Source organism: Sus scrofa, chromosome 8 (genome assembly GCF_000003025.6).
Source record: "Sus scrofa isolate TJ Tabasco breed Duroc chromosome 8, Sscrofa11.1, whole genome shotgun sequence".
Classification (NCBI taxonomy): domain Eukaryota; kingdom Metazoa; phylum Chordata; class Mammalia; order Artiodactyla; family Suidae; genus Sus; species Sus scrofa.
The window spans coordinates 49,374,466-49,395,503 of record NC_010450.4 but is presented as its reverse complement, the minus strand read 5'-3'; positions in this window follow the sequence as shown (position 1 = coordinate 49,395,503).

The window sequence follows — 21,038 nt, the reverse complement described above, 5'->3', positions numbered from 1 at the left end:
TTCTAACTTCACAATAACCTATTTTGAACTTCTGATTTTAGATATTCCAAATTGCAGGGCTTTGAATAGCCAATAATGTTAGATAAATAATGAAATATCTTAAATCAGACAGGAATTGCTAAAATAGCCAAAGGATTATTTTAAAGACTAATACAGTATAAGTGTGCTGCAGTAAAATAATTAAAAATAGTAGGAAATTAAATATTAATTAAATAGGCAGCCAATTGAAACAATGAAATTACAGAAATAATTTATTATTTTTTTGGATTAATCTACAAAACTGCTAGACTCACAGGAATTTTTGGTTTAGGTTTTTCCCGATAGCTAGGGCAATGTAGAAAATAAATCATTCTTATCTGTTTTTCTTTAAAATAAAAAGGGGATGATATAGGCAACTTTCTCAAAATGAAAAGTAAATCTGGCTACTGATTCAACCAATCCAATCAACTTTCTATAGAAATTAACTCAAGACCCAGGTAAGTCAACAGACCCTGGATCATAATAAGATAAGGTTCCTTTATCCACTATAGAGAACTAAAATTTGCTGCCTTTCCTCTGCTGTTAGAAGGAGCTCTCTGCCCCTTACACTAGTCACCCATGGAAATTGGGCTTATGATACAAACTCTCTATATAATAATTTACAAAATGCATTTATAAATATTACCTCATTTAATTAATAATCTGACAATCTAAAATTGTTCATATGTTTTAAATAAACATTGAGACTATAAGACAGATGTGCCTGGTGTCCAATTAGTAAGGCTTGGAGCCAGACTTGAACTGAGAATTTTCTCCCCTCAGATGATAACCTTGACCCTGCTCCACAGGAAATGCCTGGATTCTTCCCTGACCCTCTAGCAGGCAATCATTTAAACAACTGAAAAATAACACACACATGAACTGTTCCTGGCACCACTCTGCTTAATTTAAGTATACTCTCAAGGTGTTCCCTTCTTCCTCTCCTGAGATTATTCTTTCACATCATAACCAGAGAATATATAAATAAATTGTACCAACATCTGACACTTACATGTAAACTAGAGGCTATTTTCTAATAATATGTCATCTGGAAACATCCCCCTGAGGACTTTTAACATTCTTCTGATGCTTCTGTCTTTGAACAAAGTAGAGTTTAAAAAAAAAAAAAAAAAGACAGTCTTGATTCACTTTACATAATATTGCCCTTGGGAAAATTTTTCGGTATTCCTTCGTGTTTTGAAAATGCAGAAGAAAGCATGTTATTTCACTTAAGTTTCCTCTGTGGATTCCCTTTTTGATTTCCTATTTTGATGTTGGTGATATTATTTTCCCATTTTAGTAGTCGAGAACTCAATAATCTTTAATCTTTAATTTCTCTCCTGTACAACTTAATTAGATACCATGACTTCCCATTTCTTACCCAGGACAATCACTTTATTACTCATTCCTTGTGTGAGTTTGGGCAAGATAACCTCTGTGCTTCAGTTTCATTAGAGACAAAACCTAGATAGTGAAAGTACCTATTTCATATGTAAGTATTAAAGGTGTTATTATTCCTTATGTGATAACAGATTTTCATACAATATCTGACATAGTAGGCAGTTAATAAGATTAGCCATCTTAGCTAAGTTCACAAAATTCTCTAAAAAATTCATTCCAAAATTATACCAAATCCAAGTCATTATATTCTGGTTTATCAATTTTCAAACTCATCTCGGTATTTTCTAGATGATGTCATCACAACTCTGTTGCCACATTTTTTTCCAAAAATGATGTTCTTTATTTATAATGTCCTTTTATATACTTTAGAATGATAAAGTTTTAAGTACTAGTAACTAGACCTTCAAGGACACAGTTCAAATGCTATAACTTTTAAAGGTAATTTTAGATCTTTCATCATAGGAAAACCTCTCACATTCTGGACTCAAAGGACATTTTACTTAAAGTACAAGATGTTTGTGAGAATACAATAATATGAATTGATAAATCCAATGCCTGGTAAATGATAAATATTCAATAAATGTCACATATACATAAATATGAAAAATAGTGTTACTATTTATTAATTAGGTATAACAATTGACTAGCATGCATTGTCTTTAGACGAATTATGATTTTTCTACATTGTCTTTAAAAATATATAAATATGTATCTTTCATGCACTGGTTCATCTTGTTTTTTCAGCTCAATTGCATATTATTTTTTTTAACTTTTTTTTTTTGCTGTGGAAATTCCCAGGCCAGGGATCAAAGCCGTACCACAGCAGCGATCCAAGCCAGTCAGTGACAATACCAGATCCTTAACCTGCTGGGCCACAAGAAAACTCTCCTGCAGATTACTCTGATTAAATATTATTGTCTTCAAAATGTATCAAGTATGTCAAAATTATGATATGATTATGAAAAAACACTAAAATGGAGCCTCTACCCACAGATTCATTTTAAAATATGGAATGCATTTCATGTCTTAAATATAACAACATGGGGTTTTAAATTAAATATTAAAGCCACAGAGTTTTGTAAGGGAAGATTTGGTACAGGGAATGAGCAGCCTCAGTATCCCTAAAACAAAAATGGAAGAATTATGATTCAAAACCTATCAGCTGTGTGCTGCTAATAAAGAATTCCTCTCAAGAACTTGTAATAATGGTGTGATGAATACTAACTTTGCTGGAATGTGACCAGTCTTATTCCAGTGGCCTGGGAACCATGAAGGATTGAGTAAAACTGTGCTTAGACTCTGTCTTCTTCTCAAGCCGATCAATTAGGTGAAAGAGAACATTAGATTGAGTTTAAAATCATCTATAAAAAATTAGGGGAGGAAAAATATTAAATTAGTCATAACTATCAGAAATTAAGTAGATGTGTTGTGTATGTGCATGTGTGTGTGTATGCATGTGCATAAGTGTGTGTGTCTTCTCCAATACATAGATTTGAATAGACATATGAAAGTTTGAATTCTTAAGAAAAGTATTTAGCTAGGAGAAGACACTTTTTTCATTCTTTACTATTTTTAAATTTTATACATATGTGAATCCATAAATTCGTGTAAAATTCACTTTTTTGTTTTTATTTATTTATTTATTGTCTTTTTAGGGCCACACCTGAAGCAGGTGGAGGTTCTCAGATTAAGGATCAAATCAGAGCTGTAGCCGCTAGCCTATGTCACAGCAATGCCAGATCCAAGCCACGTTTGCAACCTACACCACAGACCATGGCAACGCCAGATCCTTAACCCACTGAACAAGCCCAGGGATCAAACCTGTGTCCTCATGGATACTAGTCAGATTCATTTCCACTGAGCCACAATGGGAACTCCATAAAATTCTCTTTTTTAGTCCTTGATGTTTAGACAGTTTTTCTTCATAGAAGGATCTGAGCAAAGAGAGACCATATTTTTGAGACCATTTCTTCCTTATCAGTGAGCATAGCTCTCACTGGCATGCAGAGACATTTGTTGAAAGTCATGCCCCTTATTTAATAATTTTAATCATCAAAACTATTAAGAGAGAAGGATATCGTGAAACTACCTGCAATACTCATGCATAATTTGTCTTACTATATTCTTTAATGCCAAAGAATGGCATTTGTTAATTTTAATACTTGAACTCTCCCACCAAGTAAAAAATAAATCAACACTGGTTTGCAATGATCTTTTCTTTCATATAATTTTCTGCCCTCAGATTCCAGGTCAACACATAGCCCTCATTTCCTTCCTCTCATAAGAAGAAGATATATAATTTTAGAAAATAAACAAAATAGCATGAATGCCAATCTGCTTTCTAGTCTCTATTTTGGGTATTCACTACATGGAACAATTTATACTACATGTAAAAACTGATGCATGTTTCATACTTTTCAGAGTAGGTAGTGATATAATGTGAAAATATTAGCAATGAAGAACACTTCATAAAAAAATGTCAAAAATGTACTTTCAGAACTCGTATTTATGCTGTGCAATATACTCTTAAAACCTTATATCAAAGTTAGAGATAGTAGAAGAGAAAGGAACAAGATTAAAACACACATAAATGGAATTAAAGATAAGGCAAACAATTAACTTTAGGTTATTCAAAGAGATAAAGGAAAGCAGAATCATGAATAAATTTAAAAAGTAAAAAATAAAAGGAAAACTTCCTTAATCAATTTAATTTAAATTCTAAACACATACAAGGATTTTTGAAACATAAGTACATGCAAGTACATTGGCCAGCCATATCAAATTTACATGTAGATGGTTTTTAGTAACCTATAATTATATCAGACGATAGAAGAAAACTGAGTATAAACTAGGTGACATGTTAAATGTCTACAGAGAACTCAATCTTTATATAGTACACAATTCAAAAAATAAAATAAAATTTGACTATAATTAAAGGACACAAGGGGAACAGTAAAGTATTTCACAAATTTGAAAATAAACTCCTCTAAGAATTTTAACTTGAGGAAATGAAAAGAATGAGATGACTGATCTCTAGAAGTAATAGCTAAGTAAGCCTAAGTAAACATCTAAGCGATCCTTATGTTTCCTTTAGCAAATTGTCAACATGAAGCATAGAAAGAAAAGCCCCACGTTCAGCACCATGTTTCCAATGTTGGCCAAGACCAAAATCAGTAGTATTAGTAGCTCTATTCCAAAGAACAGCTGGTTATTACAAGATGATTTCATCATCATCTACTAACTACCATTTCTTCTCAATAATTATTACCAACTTAAAAAAATCAGAATCTTTCCCATTTAGAAAAGAGTGGCTTCTCTACAATGAGAGATTATAATGAAATCAATCTTGAGCATAGAACATGGTTGAAACAAGGTATAGTAGCACATTTTACTGGAATTAGTTCCTGAGGCTATGTCTCTACTCAACTCTAAATGTTTGAAAGGCAGACTATTTTATCTTTTCCTCTGTATCAGTCCAAACCAGGAGAAGCCCTGGTCTCTTAAGAATCGCTGTTGAATAAACCCCAAAATCTCTTCTTCCCACTGCAGAATTAAAAAATTTAATTATTTTTGCAGGCAGTATAGCATTCTATTATGTTCCAGTTGTGACTTGTTAGACTAGGAATGACATATCTAAGACCTGGATTACTATGTGATGCCATACCTTTTAATTTACTGCCTTCTCATTTTTTTAAAATTAAGAGCATATTCAGTCACAATCTCATCTAGAGAAAGTGCTTAGCCCAACAGTTACTTAATCTTGAAGCCCGTATATTCTTAAAACTGGCACTTGGCATGGGTACCATGTGAACAGATGTTTATGAGACTTCCAGAATAAGATAGACACTTAAAGATATTGAGTGATTCAGTGCACCAACTCTGCAAGCTGCTGTCAGAAGCTGAAAAGCTCTATGGCCTTTCTGTGTATTGCTGTTTTCAGCAATAAAATTTGCATTTTAATCTGCGGGGATGTTCCTTGCTTTCTGCCAGCTAGTAGCAGCATCCTGTCCAGAATCATCAAACTAGAAGCATGATGGTCTTGACAAATATTTTCATTTCACTTAGCAAATATTTCTTCCATCACTGAAAAGTTAATGTCTCCATAACCAGAACTTATATTACTTTGGAGGGGTCTAAAACTTCATTTAAACAAACAAAAGTGATTTCATGAGGCATCCTGTTGCCATAACAAATCAACAGTTTGAGTAAGGAAATCCTCATTGGTGTCTACGTGGCATCTGGAGTGCATAGAATTAAAAGTGCTCAAAGGGGAAAATATTGTCCTTAGTTACGCTTGCTCGCTTTAGTGGAAATTACACATGCATCTCAGAGTAGAAGCCGTTCCTGCTCAACTTACTGAAAATTCTAATTAAAGAGATCCACACAGCTCTCATCCAATTATACCTATGGACTTTTCTAAAACCACTTATGTCAGCAGGAATATAAATTAATGTGAGTTGCCCAAAAACATATACAAGACGATATTACAACATTGAGTTTAGGAAGGAAAAAAAAAAAAGACCAGCTATTAAATCGCTAATACTTTCAGTTGCTGGAGGGATACTTAAAATGAGATCAGGAGGAGAACAAAATAGGTTCTTTCTTCATTTTCTCAAAAAAAAAAAAAAAATATATGTGAATGTTTTCCCAAGAGTAGCCTCAGAGAGCTTGGCAAAATATCCTCAATGAAGCTATTCTAATTTCCACTTACTTTCCAATATTTAGATGAAAAAATAAAGACAGGAGTCCCTATCATGGCACAATGGAAATGAATCTGACTAGAAACCATAAGGTTGCCGGTTCAATCCCTGGCCTTGCTCACTGGGTTAAGGATCCGGCATTGGCCTGCACTGTGGTTTACGTCTCGGATGCAGCTCGGATCTGGCATTGCTGTGGCTCTGGTGTAGACCAGCAACTGTACCTCCAATTTGACCCTTTGCCTGGGAACCTCCATATGCCATTGGTAAGGTCCTAAAAAGTAAATAAATAAATAAAGACAAACTGAACGACATGTAAACCTATAGCCATATCATAGTCCTGTTCTGTTTCTTTTACTACAGTTCAGAATGTCTCCACTTATGTTCTACTTTTGAGCCTCTCAGTTAGTAACAGGTGCATGTTTATAACACTCCATGCGAGGAGAGAAAGAATAGCCCATTGTTTCAGAGCCAGTTCCGTAGCCAGGACAAGTAGTTATTAATCTTGGCTGTGCCTGCTATTATCTATGTGATAGGGATCCAGAAAGTCAGGAATTGTGCACTGTATGAGCTGATGAGCATCACAGCCCTAGTAGTTGCCATGCCAGCTTTGACTGTCCCTTGCCTAGCTCTGCAGCTCCAAACCATTTACAGGAGGCAACACCCATATATGGTACCCCAGACGCTCAGTCTCACCGCTTACCCATGTCAGGTCCAGCCATGTTGGTATAAGAAAGCAATGCTGTGATTTTCTATATTATTGTTTATACAAATTCTTATTTTTCTGTACTTTTTGTACTGTTTGTTTTAGTGTATAAAAATAGTGATCAGCTATATGCCATTCTATGTTATATGATCTTGTAGCTAGAATCATGGATTTATTCCTGTTTACTCAACATAATATAGCTTAGAGCCACATAGGCAATAAATGCTCATTGGATTATCAGTAAGTTAAGAAAGCATATGTAACTAGCCACTTGACTTTCCTATTTAATTTTTTTTCTTTTTATGGCCACACATGGGGCACACGGATGTTCTCAGGCTAGGGATCCAATTGTAGCTGCAGCTGAGGCCTACACCACAGCCAGGGCAATGCCAGATCTGAGTAGCATTTACGACCCTCGCCACAACTTGCAGCAATGCCAGATCCTTAACCCACTGGGCAAGGCCAGAGATTGAACCTGAATCCTTATGGAGACCACATGTGGTCCTTAACCCATTGAGCCATAGTGGGAATTCTCATCCTTTTTAATTATTTACTTAGAACTGGAGAAATTGGGAATTCCCTGTGGCCTGATGGTTAAGGATCTGGCATTGTCACTGCTGTGGTCCAGGTTAGATCCCTGGTCCAGGAACTTTTACATGCTGTAGGTGTGGCCAAAAAAAAAAAAAACCCTAGAGTTATTGCATATTGCACATGCCTTTCTTAATATTAGTAAATAACATGTACTCAAACATGCATGAAACTTTAGGTCAAGACATAAGTTGCTTTCTGATATTTTTTGATAAGAGAATGATATTTGAACTATGACATTTTTATTTGCCCCTGATTGCTCAGAATATAACACATTACTTTTAGGGAGTGTCTATATTTGTTTCTATTCAGTGATTCCTCAAGACATGAAGACTTTTATATCAGCTAGTAAGCCCTATTTTTTTAATAGATGCTTTTTTTAAACTCAATGAATTTTATTGCATTTATAGTTGTACAATGATCATCACAACCCAATTTTATGGCATTTCCATCCCGAACCTCCAGCCCATCCCCTGCACCCCTCAAGCTGTCTCCTTTGGAAACCATAAGTTTTATAAAGTCTGTGAGTCAGTATCTGTTCTGCAAAGAAGTCCCTTGTATCCGTTTTTTTTTAGATTCCACATATAAGTGATAGCATATGACATTGGTGTCTCGTTGTCTAACTTCACTTAGCATGATAATTTCTGGTCCATCTATGTCGCTGCAAATGCCATTGTTTCTTTGTTTTTTATGGCAGAGTAATATTCCATTGTGTATATGTACCATATCTTCTTTACCCACTCCTCTGTCAATGGACATTCAGGTTGATTCCATGTCTTGGCTATTGTATATAGTGCTGCAATGAACATTGGAGTACATGTATCCTTTCGAGTCATAGTTTTCTCTGGATAGATACTCAGGAGTGGAATTGCTGGATCAAATGGTAATTCTATTTTTAGTTTTTTGAGGAATCTCCATACTGATTTCCATAGTGATTACATCAATTTATATGCCTACCAACAGTGCGATAGGGTTCCCTTTTCTCCACACCCTCTCCAGCATTTATTGTTTGAATACTTAAATATCTGGGGAAAGTACTTATGCTGAATCTTCTCTTTACAGAATTTGTGGTAGTTGCTATTTCTATAAAATATTACCCACTGATTAATGATAATTCCGAACCTGACTGGGACCTTATTTTTTATTAATTAATGCTGTATTTTATATTTTCCTATTACTCATGTTTTCTCAAAGTTTGGCTTAAAATATAAATCTTCATTATTGAATACAGTTTTAGGTTATGACTTCTACCACTGATCTTTGCTAACTAACTAGAGCTTGACTTTCTTATTAACAAAAGAATTTCATGCTTTAATTTCTTCTACTCTACCTATGGTCTCACTATTTCATATTTTCAAAAGTTGACTCTTATGGTAGTTCTTTGTATAGGTTTCTAAGATACCTCCATACTGTTCTCCATAGTGGTTGTACCAGCTTACGTTCCCACCAACAATGCAGGAGGGTTCCCTTTTCTCCACACCCCCTCCAGCATTTATTATTTGCGGACTTATTAATGATGCCATTCTGACTTGTGTGAAGTGGTATCTTATGGTAGTTTTTATTTGCATTTCTCTAATAATCAGTGATGTTGAGCATTGTTTCAAGTGCTTGTTGGCCATCTGTATATCTTCTTTGGAGAAATGTCTATGCAGGTCTTTTGCTCATTTTTCAATTGGGTTGTTGGCTTTTTTACTGTTGAGTTTTATAAGTTGTTTGTATATTTTAGAGATTAGGCCCTTGACAGTTGCATCACATTGTACAGTAGAAAAAAATATATATATAAATAAATGATAAAAAAGTTGACTCTTGAATGTGCATTATTTTCACTTCTCCACCTTTGCTACCAATGAGTTTTTTAGTTCTGGGTTATTTGTTTATTTGCATATGCTTTCTAAAATGAGTATTGGCTCTAAAACAGCAGACTATCTTCTAGAACCTAGAGTTACTGTATTTTTAGTAACGTTAATAACAGAAATGTAGATACATGAGTTTTGGCATGTGGAAATGAAACTCCCCCGAATATTGCATCTATTATTGCTAAGTAATATAAAACATTAGTATCTAAATTTAAATACATGTAGCAAAATTATCTATTGTTTAATATTCCTCACATTCATAGTAGCAGGATTCCTACCTTCAACATTCCCACACCACATGACTCATTTTTTCTGGAAGTGGCCAAGAATTCTTTACTGATACATCCTCAACCAATAGGTGATTACACCTTCACTAGATGTCTGTATTTTTTCCCTTTCCTGATCCTACTCCCTTTTTTTTTTTTTTTTTTTTTTTTTGATATCTGTTTTTTTGTTTTGTTTCATTTTGTTTTTTTGTAAAATGTCTCAAAAAGTCTCTCTGGCTCTCTTGAAGTGAAATCTTTGTCTATGGTTATGATGGAATTACTTATACCCCATAACTTCATTTACTCAGAGGCCCAGAGGGTCGCGTGTCATGTGTAGAACTGGAAAGAAATTCTCATCATCTTCTGTTAGGTCTCTTGCTGAGTCCTGATTTTTTGCCAAAATTTTCCATCAGCGTCTACTAACCGTCTGTTGGTGTGGGCTCACAACTGAATCAGATGATTCTGTGGGGAACAGAGGTCCTTTATTCTTTTCTATAATCCTTCAATCCTCCATGATTGTTTTACTCCAGAATGATTTCCCTTTGCTCCAATAATTTGTTAACTAATCATTCCCACATATGAATAGGGATATATCTGTACAGTTGCATTCCTCAGCAAAAGTTACTCCATCTGAAACAGCAGATGCTGGACATGTGATGATTTGGGGTTTACATACATCTGGTCTGAATTGAGATGTGCTGAAAATATAAAACAAACCACATATTTAGATGTCCTAACACAAAATAAGTGAGAAACCTCTAACACTTGACCTTGATTACACTCTAAAATGAACATATTTTGGATATTTTAAAATATTAATATAGTATCATCCAGTTCATTTTATCTTTTTGATATGGCTACAATAAATTTTAAAATAATATATGTAGCTTTCTCTTGTGGCTCATCCCATTACTATTAGACAGTGTTGATACTGAAAATAATACCGAATTTAAATGTATGTTACATTGTCTTTCTTTTAGTAGTCATATTTGTTTTCAATTATAGTGTTAATTTTCTAAGAATCCAAGGTACAGGCATGACTGAAGAGATTCTATATTTTCTATATAACATATCACATAATGAAATTTAATTCTCACATTATTTGTTTAAAAAATTGCTGTACTTTAAGCAAGAATGCCATATCCCATTTATTCAATAATTTTCACAATAAAATTTTTCTCAATATAATTTCCTATATATTTGATATAGTCAAACATCAGCATTTTTTTCATCTTCCAAGTAATTCATGCCTAATTGTAATCCATAGGTAATAAAAAATAATTAGCTTTCTTATTTCTATCAACCAGATATATGGTTGATAGAAATATATATATATAACATAACATATAATATATAAATTATATAAATATATACATATTATATATATGTTAGAGAAATAAAAATGCTTTCAAATAATGATGGTATTACTTTAAAAAATATATAAATATAATATATATATTACAGAAATAAAAATGTTTTCAAACAATGCTGATATTATGTAAAAAAAAAAAAATGCATAGGGAATCCACTACAAAATCTAGGACAATTTGGCCCTCTGAAAATATACTGAAAGTAATGGGTAGTATTGAATAAAAGAGGAATGTATAATGAATCTCTGAGTCTGGAGTGAAATAAGTAATTGAGCATATCAATTTGGAGAAGAGAAAGCTTTTACTTAAAGGCTGCCAACTTGTAAATGTAGATTTATAGTGGAATTGGAAAAAAATCACAATTAAGAGATAATTATTATTAAATGATTTGGCCAACAAAGAACATCAGCAGATGTTAAGACCAGTGGGTGAACTTTAGTGACAAAGAGAATATTTATGTAGCTTCACAGTGTCTCCCCACAAAATAATTATAAATACAGTAGGGAAAGAGTAATGGGAGCAGAGCATAATCAAGAACTCCAACAGGTTGTGAAAGTTGTTGCCAGTGAGAGGAGATCATCTTGGTGAGTTTTCTGCCAAAATGCAGAGCCTGAATTGATTCATGAGGAAATGGACAAATCCAATTTGATCAATAGTCTCTAAAACTACTGTCATAGAGTAAAAAATTAATGTTAAAGTCAGTAAGGGGAAAGAAGAACTGTGGAACTCTTCCGGATTTAGGTAAACTAAGGAGATATAACAGCCAAGTGTAACGCATCATCCTGGTTTGGATCATTTTGCTAAAAGGGCAAAATATAAATGTGAAAAGGGGTCTATGGGATTTCTTTGCACTCTTTTTGCAATTTTATTTTGTAAAGTTGAAGTTAAGTTACTTCAAAATAAAAGGTGCAAATTAAAAAAATATGCTTGCAAAATGTTTGCTTTTGTTTAGCATATTAAATAGGATATACTTTTCAGCAGGATTTAAAGGGTGTTTTTTTAAGTTTTTTTCAAAATTAAATTTTAAAAGTTTTAAATTAAACTGTCTTGTCCAAATGTTCTATCTGTACTTGCTAAATTGGTAGTATAAGAATTTTCAAGGTAAAACTACTTCTGACATTATTTTCCCTGGCCTGCACCTAGGTGTCTCTGATCACTTATAATTAATTGTCTGTAGTGTCCAGGTTCTGCCATAAAATAAGCATTTATAGGTTTTACCTATAAGCTAGTAACAAAGGCAAGATGCAACAAAATTTATATGGCTAAATATAAATTTAAGATTTTTTATTTGTTAAAAATTATAAAGTACTATTTTTAAGATATAAATATCTAGATGAAATATGATTCCTGAGAATGAGTCAAATCTACCCAGCATCATTTGCTTCAGTTCTCTTTTTTGGAACATTAAGTGGCAATTCTTATGGAAATGCCTGTTGTTGATGAAATCTACCTTACCTGCAAAGAGGTCATGTTAATTCTCTGGCTATATCTTTAGGAAGCTGAGACCTGTACTTTGAGAAATACCAATGAGAAAGGTAAATAGTTACAAATGTTAAATGACCACAAATAAGACAAATGATCACTATGATAGGTATTTGAAAATGTCTATTTCTCCATAATTCATATATCTATTATTTTTTCTCAGAATGGGACTTGCAAATCTGGTTTCAATGACTTCATTCTGATTGTACTGGTTTATAAGAGAAAACTTAACCCATTGTCTGTGTGATACTTGTTTTGATATTCAATTCCAATGAAATGTTGACTCTGTTAAACAATTCACTATTAACTGAAGCTGAGGGCATGTCTAAAAAAACTGTATCCTCATGGTGAAAATATTGCAATTATTTTTAAAATAAAAATTCATTGTGCATGCCATTCTGTTTAACTCCTAGAGTTATTTTAAGATAGGTAAAATGAGTAATTCTTCAGTGGTGAACATATTTTTATTAAAATTAGAATTATACAAAATACAAAAGAAATGAGGAGTCTTTTGAACATGTGTGTATGAGCCATCCAAAATATTTCTATAACATGTCTCTATTGTGTGTTTATGGTTCCTTTCCTGATATCACAGTATTTTGAAGAGCTTTAATAGAATTTTGGACAGATGGTAAGTATAAAGAAAATGGAAGTCAGGTTTAAAAAATAGTACGAGATTTAACTGAATTTTAGATGTTTGCTTCCAATAAATAAATGAATTTTTCATAGAAGTAGTAGCAATAGTAAAGATATAGCTTACATTTCATAAACATATATAGGAAAAATCTGATCCATTGTTTCATTAAATGGCTAAACATTTTTCATTAATATGACATCAACCTGTAGAAAGTATTTTTTAAACATATAAATGTGTATGAGAATCATTACAAACTATTGCAAACAGAGTCTCTCATAATTTGTTTGTGCTTAGTCATTTATATTTTGTTTCTTTTTATATTTACCATTGGATGTCTTAGAGATAACATTTATCAATGCATATTTTATTATAGAACCTGATGAGCACTACATATTTCTAATATTTAAATTTGTAAAATTATTCAATTGCAAAAGATATCTTACTTTTTATCCATACCGAGCAGAGTAAATGTATTGTTAATTGATCTCCATTTGTCCCCATACTGAAAGTGAAAATGCAGGAGCTCCCCCTGTGGCACAGCAGAAACAAACCCAACTAGTATCCATGAGGACAAGGCTCCAACCCCTCCCTGGTCTCGCTCAGTGGCCAGAGATCTGGCATTGCTATAAGCTGTGGTGCATATCACAGATGCACCTTGGATTCCATGTTGCTGTGGCTGTGGCATAGGCCAGCAGCTGTAGATTTGATTCCACTCCTAGCCTGTGAACTTCCATATGCTGCAGGTGCATTCTTCAGTCACCTTTGCAAATTAGATTATTCACGATGTTAGACATCATTATTGATAAAATTGAGTATTAATAAAAAGCAATATGCTATAAATTTTATTTTGGTATTATTTGTTTTATCAAGATGTGGTAATAGGTAGTAAAAGAATATATTGATATCCAATAAGCATATAATGTGAGCCATATACAAGAACCACATATGAAATTTTAAACTTTCTAGTAGCCACATTTAAGAGTTAAAAGAATCAGGTGAAGTTAACTTTAATTATATATTTTATTCATTTCAATATAACTATTTAATGAGAAATCAATATAAAATATTAGGTAGATACATGGTATTCATTTTTATACTAATTCTTTTGGAACTGTCTCGTATTTTAATTTTAAAGCACACCACAGGTTGAACTAGCTGTATTTCAAGTACTGTCTAGTATCATATAGTTAGTGACTCATACTAGGAACCTGGAAACCTGGGCTTTATATTTTAGATATCTCAAGGGTAAAGTATCTACTGTTCCCCATATAAATATTCCCCTTTTGATCCATCATACAAATTTATTCCATAATTCCCTTTTACAACTCAGCAGAGGTATGAGAATATATCCCTTTACGCAACAAATCTTAACAAAATTTCAAGACTATTTTCTTCCATGTGATCAGCTTTTAACCAGCAGTAAACAAGTAATGCAAGGAAATGTGTAATGAACTACAAGTATACATAAAGGTATTGGTCATTTATCAGCTGTGAAAAAACATAAGAAAGTATATCAAATGCACCAAAAAAATTGCTACAGTGTTAAATACAGACTATAAACTAAATACAAATTATAACGGAATGATATTAGCTAGACATAAAGACTTGGATCAGATGATTTCCTATAAAGATATTTCATTTGAAATGGTCCTCAAAAGATAGAAATATTCAATAACATTGACCTAATTCTGTGTCCAATCCAACCCTGAACCATTGAGGGTTTCTGAGGAAAGTCATGTCACAGTGAATAGGGGATAGATTTAAAGTCAAAGTCTGGGAGTTTCTGCCATGGCACAGTGGGTTAAGAATCTGACTGCAGCAGTTCAGGTTTTTGGGGAGTTGTGGGTTCAACCCCACCATTGCCATAGCTGCAGCTTTGGTCCCAGCTAAGACTTGGATTCAATCCCTTGCCCAAGAACTTCTTTAAGCTGTGGATGTGATCATAAAAGGGAAAAAAAAAAAAAGTCAAAATCAGTAACTTGAAATGGATTCTCCATGATATGAAGAAATCCATCTCTGTTGCTGCAATCAATACCCCATTCTCCCAAGTGTATCTCACACCTTCAAATCCCTGAAATCTTCAATGCACCACTCTTCCTTTTTCTGAGACAAAATAAAGGCCATGACACAAGAGTTACTTCACAAAAATCTACAAATATCTCTGCAACATGTACATATATCTATCTTATTTTTATTCCCTTTAACTATTAAAAATGTGTCCCTTTTCCTGTCCAAGTCTTAAGGCTCCAATATTGCTATTCTGGATAGTTTAATTGCCTACTTTTTGTAGGATCTTGTTCTATCAATCAGATATTTTTAAACCGAATCTCTTCTCCAATCTCTTTCTTTTTATCTTTTCCTTCTTGTTCTCATTTAGAATCAGCACTTCATATCCACATTTCTATGAGCCCCAGGGATCTGCAGCACCAACCATCCTTTGCCTTTTTCTATAAGGAACTTGGGCATCCCCCTATCTTGGTAACTGCAGGGGTCCTGGAGCCAACCCCACATGCATATGGGGGATGGCTATACATTAACTATGGTCACAGTTACCACATCTTAAAAACAGACACACACAAAGTCTTTGCTTTTGACTCCACACCATCTCTGTAATGAACCTTCTTTAACAATCAATATTTTATTATTTTTCCAATGAATTTTATTATATTTATAGTTATACATCCATCATCATAACCTAATTTTAGGACATTTCCATCCCAAACAGTCAGTATTTTAAAAGGTATTTCCACCATCATTATTACCAATTTTCATTACCGATTGCCTTTCAATGTTTTTATATGCAACAAATGGCACAGATTGAATGCGGATAATTTGATAGGTTTGGACATATGTACCTACCTGTGAAACTATAACCACAATCAAGGAAGTGAACTTTCATCACCTCCTCAAATTTTCCTCATAGCCCTTTGTAATCCATCCCTCTTGCTCTCCCCTGTCCCCTACCACCCCCCATAGGCTGATTTGCTTTCTGTCATAGATTAGGTTGTGTTTTTCTAGAATTTTATTTTATTTTATTTTTTTTATTTTCCCACTGTACAGCAAGGGGGTCAGGTTATCCTTACATGTATACATTACAATTACAGTTTTTCCCCCACCCTTTCTTCTGTTGCAACATGAGTATCTAGACATAGTTCTCAATGCTATTCAGCAGGATCTCCTTGTAAATCTATTCTAAGTTGTGTCTGATAAGCCCAAGCTCCTGATCCCTCCCACTCCCTCCCCCTCCCATCAGGCAACCACAAGTCTCTTCTCCAAGTCCATGATTTTCTTTTATGAGGAGATGTTCATTTGTGCTGGATATTAGATTCCAGTTATAATAGAATTTTATATAAAAGGAATTATATACTCTTTTTGATCTGGCTTATTTCCCTGAGCATATTTTGATATTCACCCCTGTTGTTACACATATCAATAGTTTATTCCTTTTTATTGTTGAATAATTTATTGTATGGATAACCCAGCTTCAGTGTGTTACAATAAAGTGTTCGTGGCCTTTGATTTTTTGGCAGATGCTCTTCTGCCCAATTACCTTGTACTCAATGCTCTTGCAGGGTTAAATTTTACATCTGGTTTTCTATACTGAATAAAGACCATTCATTTTCTTCATCATTTCCTTTCTTCCTGATACCATTGCTCTGTTCCTACCTAGGACATCTGTAACCATGGCCACTTCTCCTTAGCCTTCTTTGCTGGCTCACTGTCTTCCTTACATTGCACATACATAGCTAAAGTTCAGGTTTTTTCTCAGACTGTCTTCTCTGTTTAAGTTGCTCACCAGTCTTTATAAGGAATATACACAAAAGTAAGTCTTCACTTATCATCATTTCTAAATATATATTCCTAGTGCAAATCTTATTCTGAAAAATCTAGACTCTCTGTACAATTACCAACAGGATTTCTCTTCAGAGTCCTAGTAGTGATCTACATTTGAACATATTTAAATCACAACACATTATATTTTCCCCAAATTACTCGCTCTCTTGGATTTTTTTTTTGGTTTTACTTTGTAGAATCGCAACTTGGCCAGTTATACAAAATCACCTTTTTTCTGTCTTTGACTTTTTACTCCCCATTCTGATCCATGCTGCTTACATCTCATTTCTTATCTAATTAGTAAATGCGTTCTTTTGTTTCGGCCTCCGAAATAGCTACTGTTACAATTTGGGTCTTTTTTTTTTTTTTTTTGTCTTTTTGCCTTTTCTAGGGCTGCTTCTCGCAGCATATGAGAATGTCAGTTATCTGGTTTAGGTAGATGGAATGAGATTAATAACTTTAAAATAGCTATGATATGGAAAATGCACTGGAGGACTCCATTTAATATAGGTAAGCTTGGCTTCTACTAAACTAATTCAAGGCAGAGTGTGACATCTGCCTATATTTATTTTCTGGAAATAGGTCACACAACCATCCTGGGCTGAAGAATGATTAAAGAAAAGAGGACAGTAAATGTTGGTAGATCAGCAGGCAAAAATTTCTGCCATATGTCTGCATGTATGGATGTATATTTATGTTTGTGTATGGTTGCATATAAAAGCGGCAGGAATAGGAGTTCCCACTGTGGTGCAGTTGGTTAATAATCCATCTTGTCTCTGCACTGTGCCAGCTCAATCTGAAGCCCAGGACTCCAGCTCTGTGGGTGAAGGATCTGGTGTTGCCACAGCCGTGGCATAAATGTAGTGGCTTTGATTTGATCCCTGGCCTAGGAACTTACATTTGCCATGGGTGTGTCAGGGAAAAACAACAACAACAAAAAAACAACAAACAGAAACAAAAGGGGCAGGAACAGTGTCACAACATAAGAAAGACAGGAGCCTAAGTCTGGCTGTCGACTTGGCATAGTTAAATGGCAGTCTTACGTTGATACATTTTGTCAGGTTCCCATCCCAAATTGTATAAATAAACATTTGACACTCTCCCCATGTTTTATTTTCAGACAAAAATTGAGAGAAAGTTGATGTAAAATGATAAACAGAGATAGAGATGACAGTGAAAGAGAGATGAGAGACAAAGATTGTCAATATCTATTATAGTAAAGACTTATTTTGTCTACTTTTAGAATCCTTTTCTGTAAATGAATTGTTGACACCTTTTTCCTATCTCAAAAAGGTTGTATCCCTCACCAATGCTCTCCTTTGCCCTTTTATTTATCATCATTCTTAAAAATATCAAATAACGATGATCACATTAGTGAGTAGAATGATTTAGTAATATGCATTTTAAAACCCGTCTCGGTATGCACTGTGCCCCCAAAATTTTAGCATAAAATTACATTATTTTAATACATTCAAAATATATTAAACAAAAAACTTAACAATTGAGATGCGCACATTAATATGTATCAAGCAAATGTGTACTGTCTTATATTTCTGGAATTTTCAAAGGGAAGAATAAAATACATTAAAGAGTGAATCACAAGAATAATACTTTCTTGAGTGTAAAGTCTTTCTTAGGTTAAAAATTAATGTGATGGTATTGAAAATGATATAATTAGTTCTACTTTGAAATATTCATCTATGCATAATCAACTTGGAGGTCTCGAAAGTATCAAGAAAATATGGTATTATTTGAAGATGAAAAAGTGAAGGGGACAGTATTTATAATTATTATATTATAACTAATTCATCATGAAGACTCATCTATAGTAGAGTTAACAAGAACGTTTTCAGCAGCTAAAAAATTAGTATAACATATTCTGCATGTCTTATTATGATACAAATGACAAATTTATATGCCAGGATCACAAAGTTACACAATATCCTTTCATTTAAAATTTTATAACTTTAAATATTCATATTTAAATGGGATTTACTTTTGCCTATTTTAGTTCTAATAATTTATATCAGAATTATAATGCATGTTGAAGTTTATATTTCTTAGTTATACTTCCATTTTGTTTACTATGATATGTTATTTTCAAAGCTCCTGTAATATTTAATAAATGTTAAACTATAAAGAACCACCTGATATTAATACCAGTAATTAAATATCAGTATTATTATTTATCTCTGACAATGTATTAATAAATAATAATAATAGTATTAGAAAAGAGATAAGATAAAAAAGAAAAAAGGAAGAAGGAAAAGGGGATTAAATTTTTTTTATATTTTTATATCATCTTACATTTTACGAAACACTTTTACAAATATATTAAAGGGATAATACTCATGAACTGAGAAGAATGGTCATTTGAATATGTCACCAGTAAAAAGGCAAAAGGAAGAAGAAAATAACATATTCATTCAAGTCATCTTATGCATAATAAAACATGAAAGAAATAATGTCAATTTAGCATATTATTCCCCAAATGAAAAGTTTCATTTTCCTACTGAAAGAAAAAAATGTCAGATTGAACTAAAAAATAACTTCAGCTATGACTTATACAAGAAAAATCTTAAATGATGTGGTAAAGCCAGGCTGGATGCAGGGAGTAGGGCACTAGGTGTTGCCTGTTTCACGTGCCCCCAGTCCCATCCATTTACTCCCTCTTGGGGTAGACCTGACTGGAAGGGAAAAACACATTTCCATCTTCTCTTGCAGCTGAAGTCCTTGTAATACAGCTTCTGTGAATGAGGGGGAAGGGGCACGGGATTTAGAAGTGAGGTTGGTACCTTCTCTCTGCATCAGTGGTGTCTGGCAAAACTGTTCTGATGGACATATGCATGGTCACCGGGCTCTATTTCCAGTGCAGAGAGCAGGATCAGGAGCGTGAAGTAGCAGTGGTGAAAGTAGAAACTGTGGGAGATTTCTAGATTCCAGAAGGTCACTAGGGTCAGATAACCTAGGAATCAACAGCCTTATGGTAATTGCTTGACTGCCCTTTCAGTTATGTTCAATCACCAAATTCCCTTGAAACACCAACAGTGATTTACTGCATTAGACTATGACAGAGACAGATGAGAAAAGAGATACCAGGAAAATGCAAGTGAAAAGAAAGCAGCAAAGAACTAAACAGAGGGAGTTCCCATTGTGGCTCAGCAGTAACCCATGAGGATGGGGGTTCAATCCCTGGCCTGGCTCAGCATTGCAATGACCTGTAGTGTTAGTGGAAGATGTGGCTTGGATCTGGTGTTGCTGAGGCTGTGCTATAGGCTGGCAGCTGCAGCTCTGATTTAACCCCTATCCTGGGAACTTCCATATGCCACATATGTGGCCGTTAAAAAAAAAAAAAAAAAAAAAAAAAAAAAGAAAGACTAAACAGACTAAACAGGGTAAAAGGCTACATTATAAAAGACAAGTTTTATACCATTATATAAACTATGTGGTATGTGGTGCAAGAGGTGAAACTTGCCTCACTTTTAAATTCTGTGCCATTGTGCCATTTTACAGTAGTCCTGACTAGCTAAAAAATAGACAAGAAAACATGCCTTTACTTTTCCTGTCACTACTAGAGAAAAGCAGGATAGAATGAAAGGGATTGAGGATAAGGAAACAAAGAAACCTAATACATATGTACATATGCAGGCATATCATCTATGTCAAACTTTTCCTGTCACTTAATTTTAAGATGTTTCTCATAAATATCATGTAGCTTTAGCTACATTCTATTCCAGCATGAAAATTTAGAATTTAGTAGAATAGCTTTACATATATATTTATTTTTATATATACCTACACTCACAAATGTAAAAATGTATTTCCTTTTCTTTTGTGCATGTACATGGAAACTTTACAAGTAATATAAATATTTTATATGCTTGTTTACAAATATCTTTAGATCGTTTCCAAAGCTAACATTTACAAGACACATTCTCTGATGTGCACATTCCAATTAAAAATACATTGTAGGATACAAAAAGAATTTTACCACTTAAAATGAAAGAGTTCTTTCTGAAATAACTTACATGAAAAATAAATGAATATATAAAAAACTATAAAATTTAAATGACCTGGAAACTGTGAAAAGCAGAAAATTTCCTGTAAAATGTTACTCTCAGTGGGAAATTAAAACATATGGTCTTTAATGCCTTTGCCATAAAAAGACCCAAAATTCAAAGTA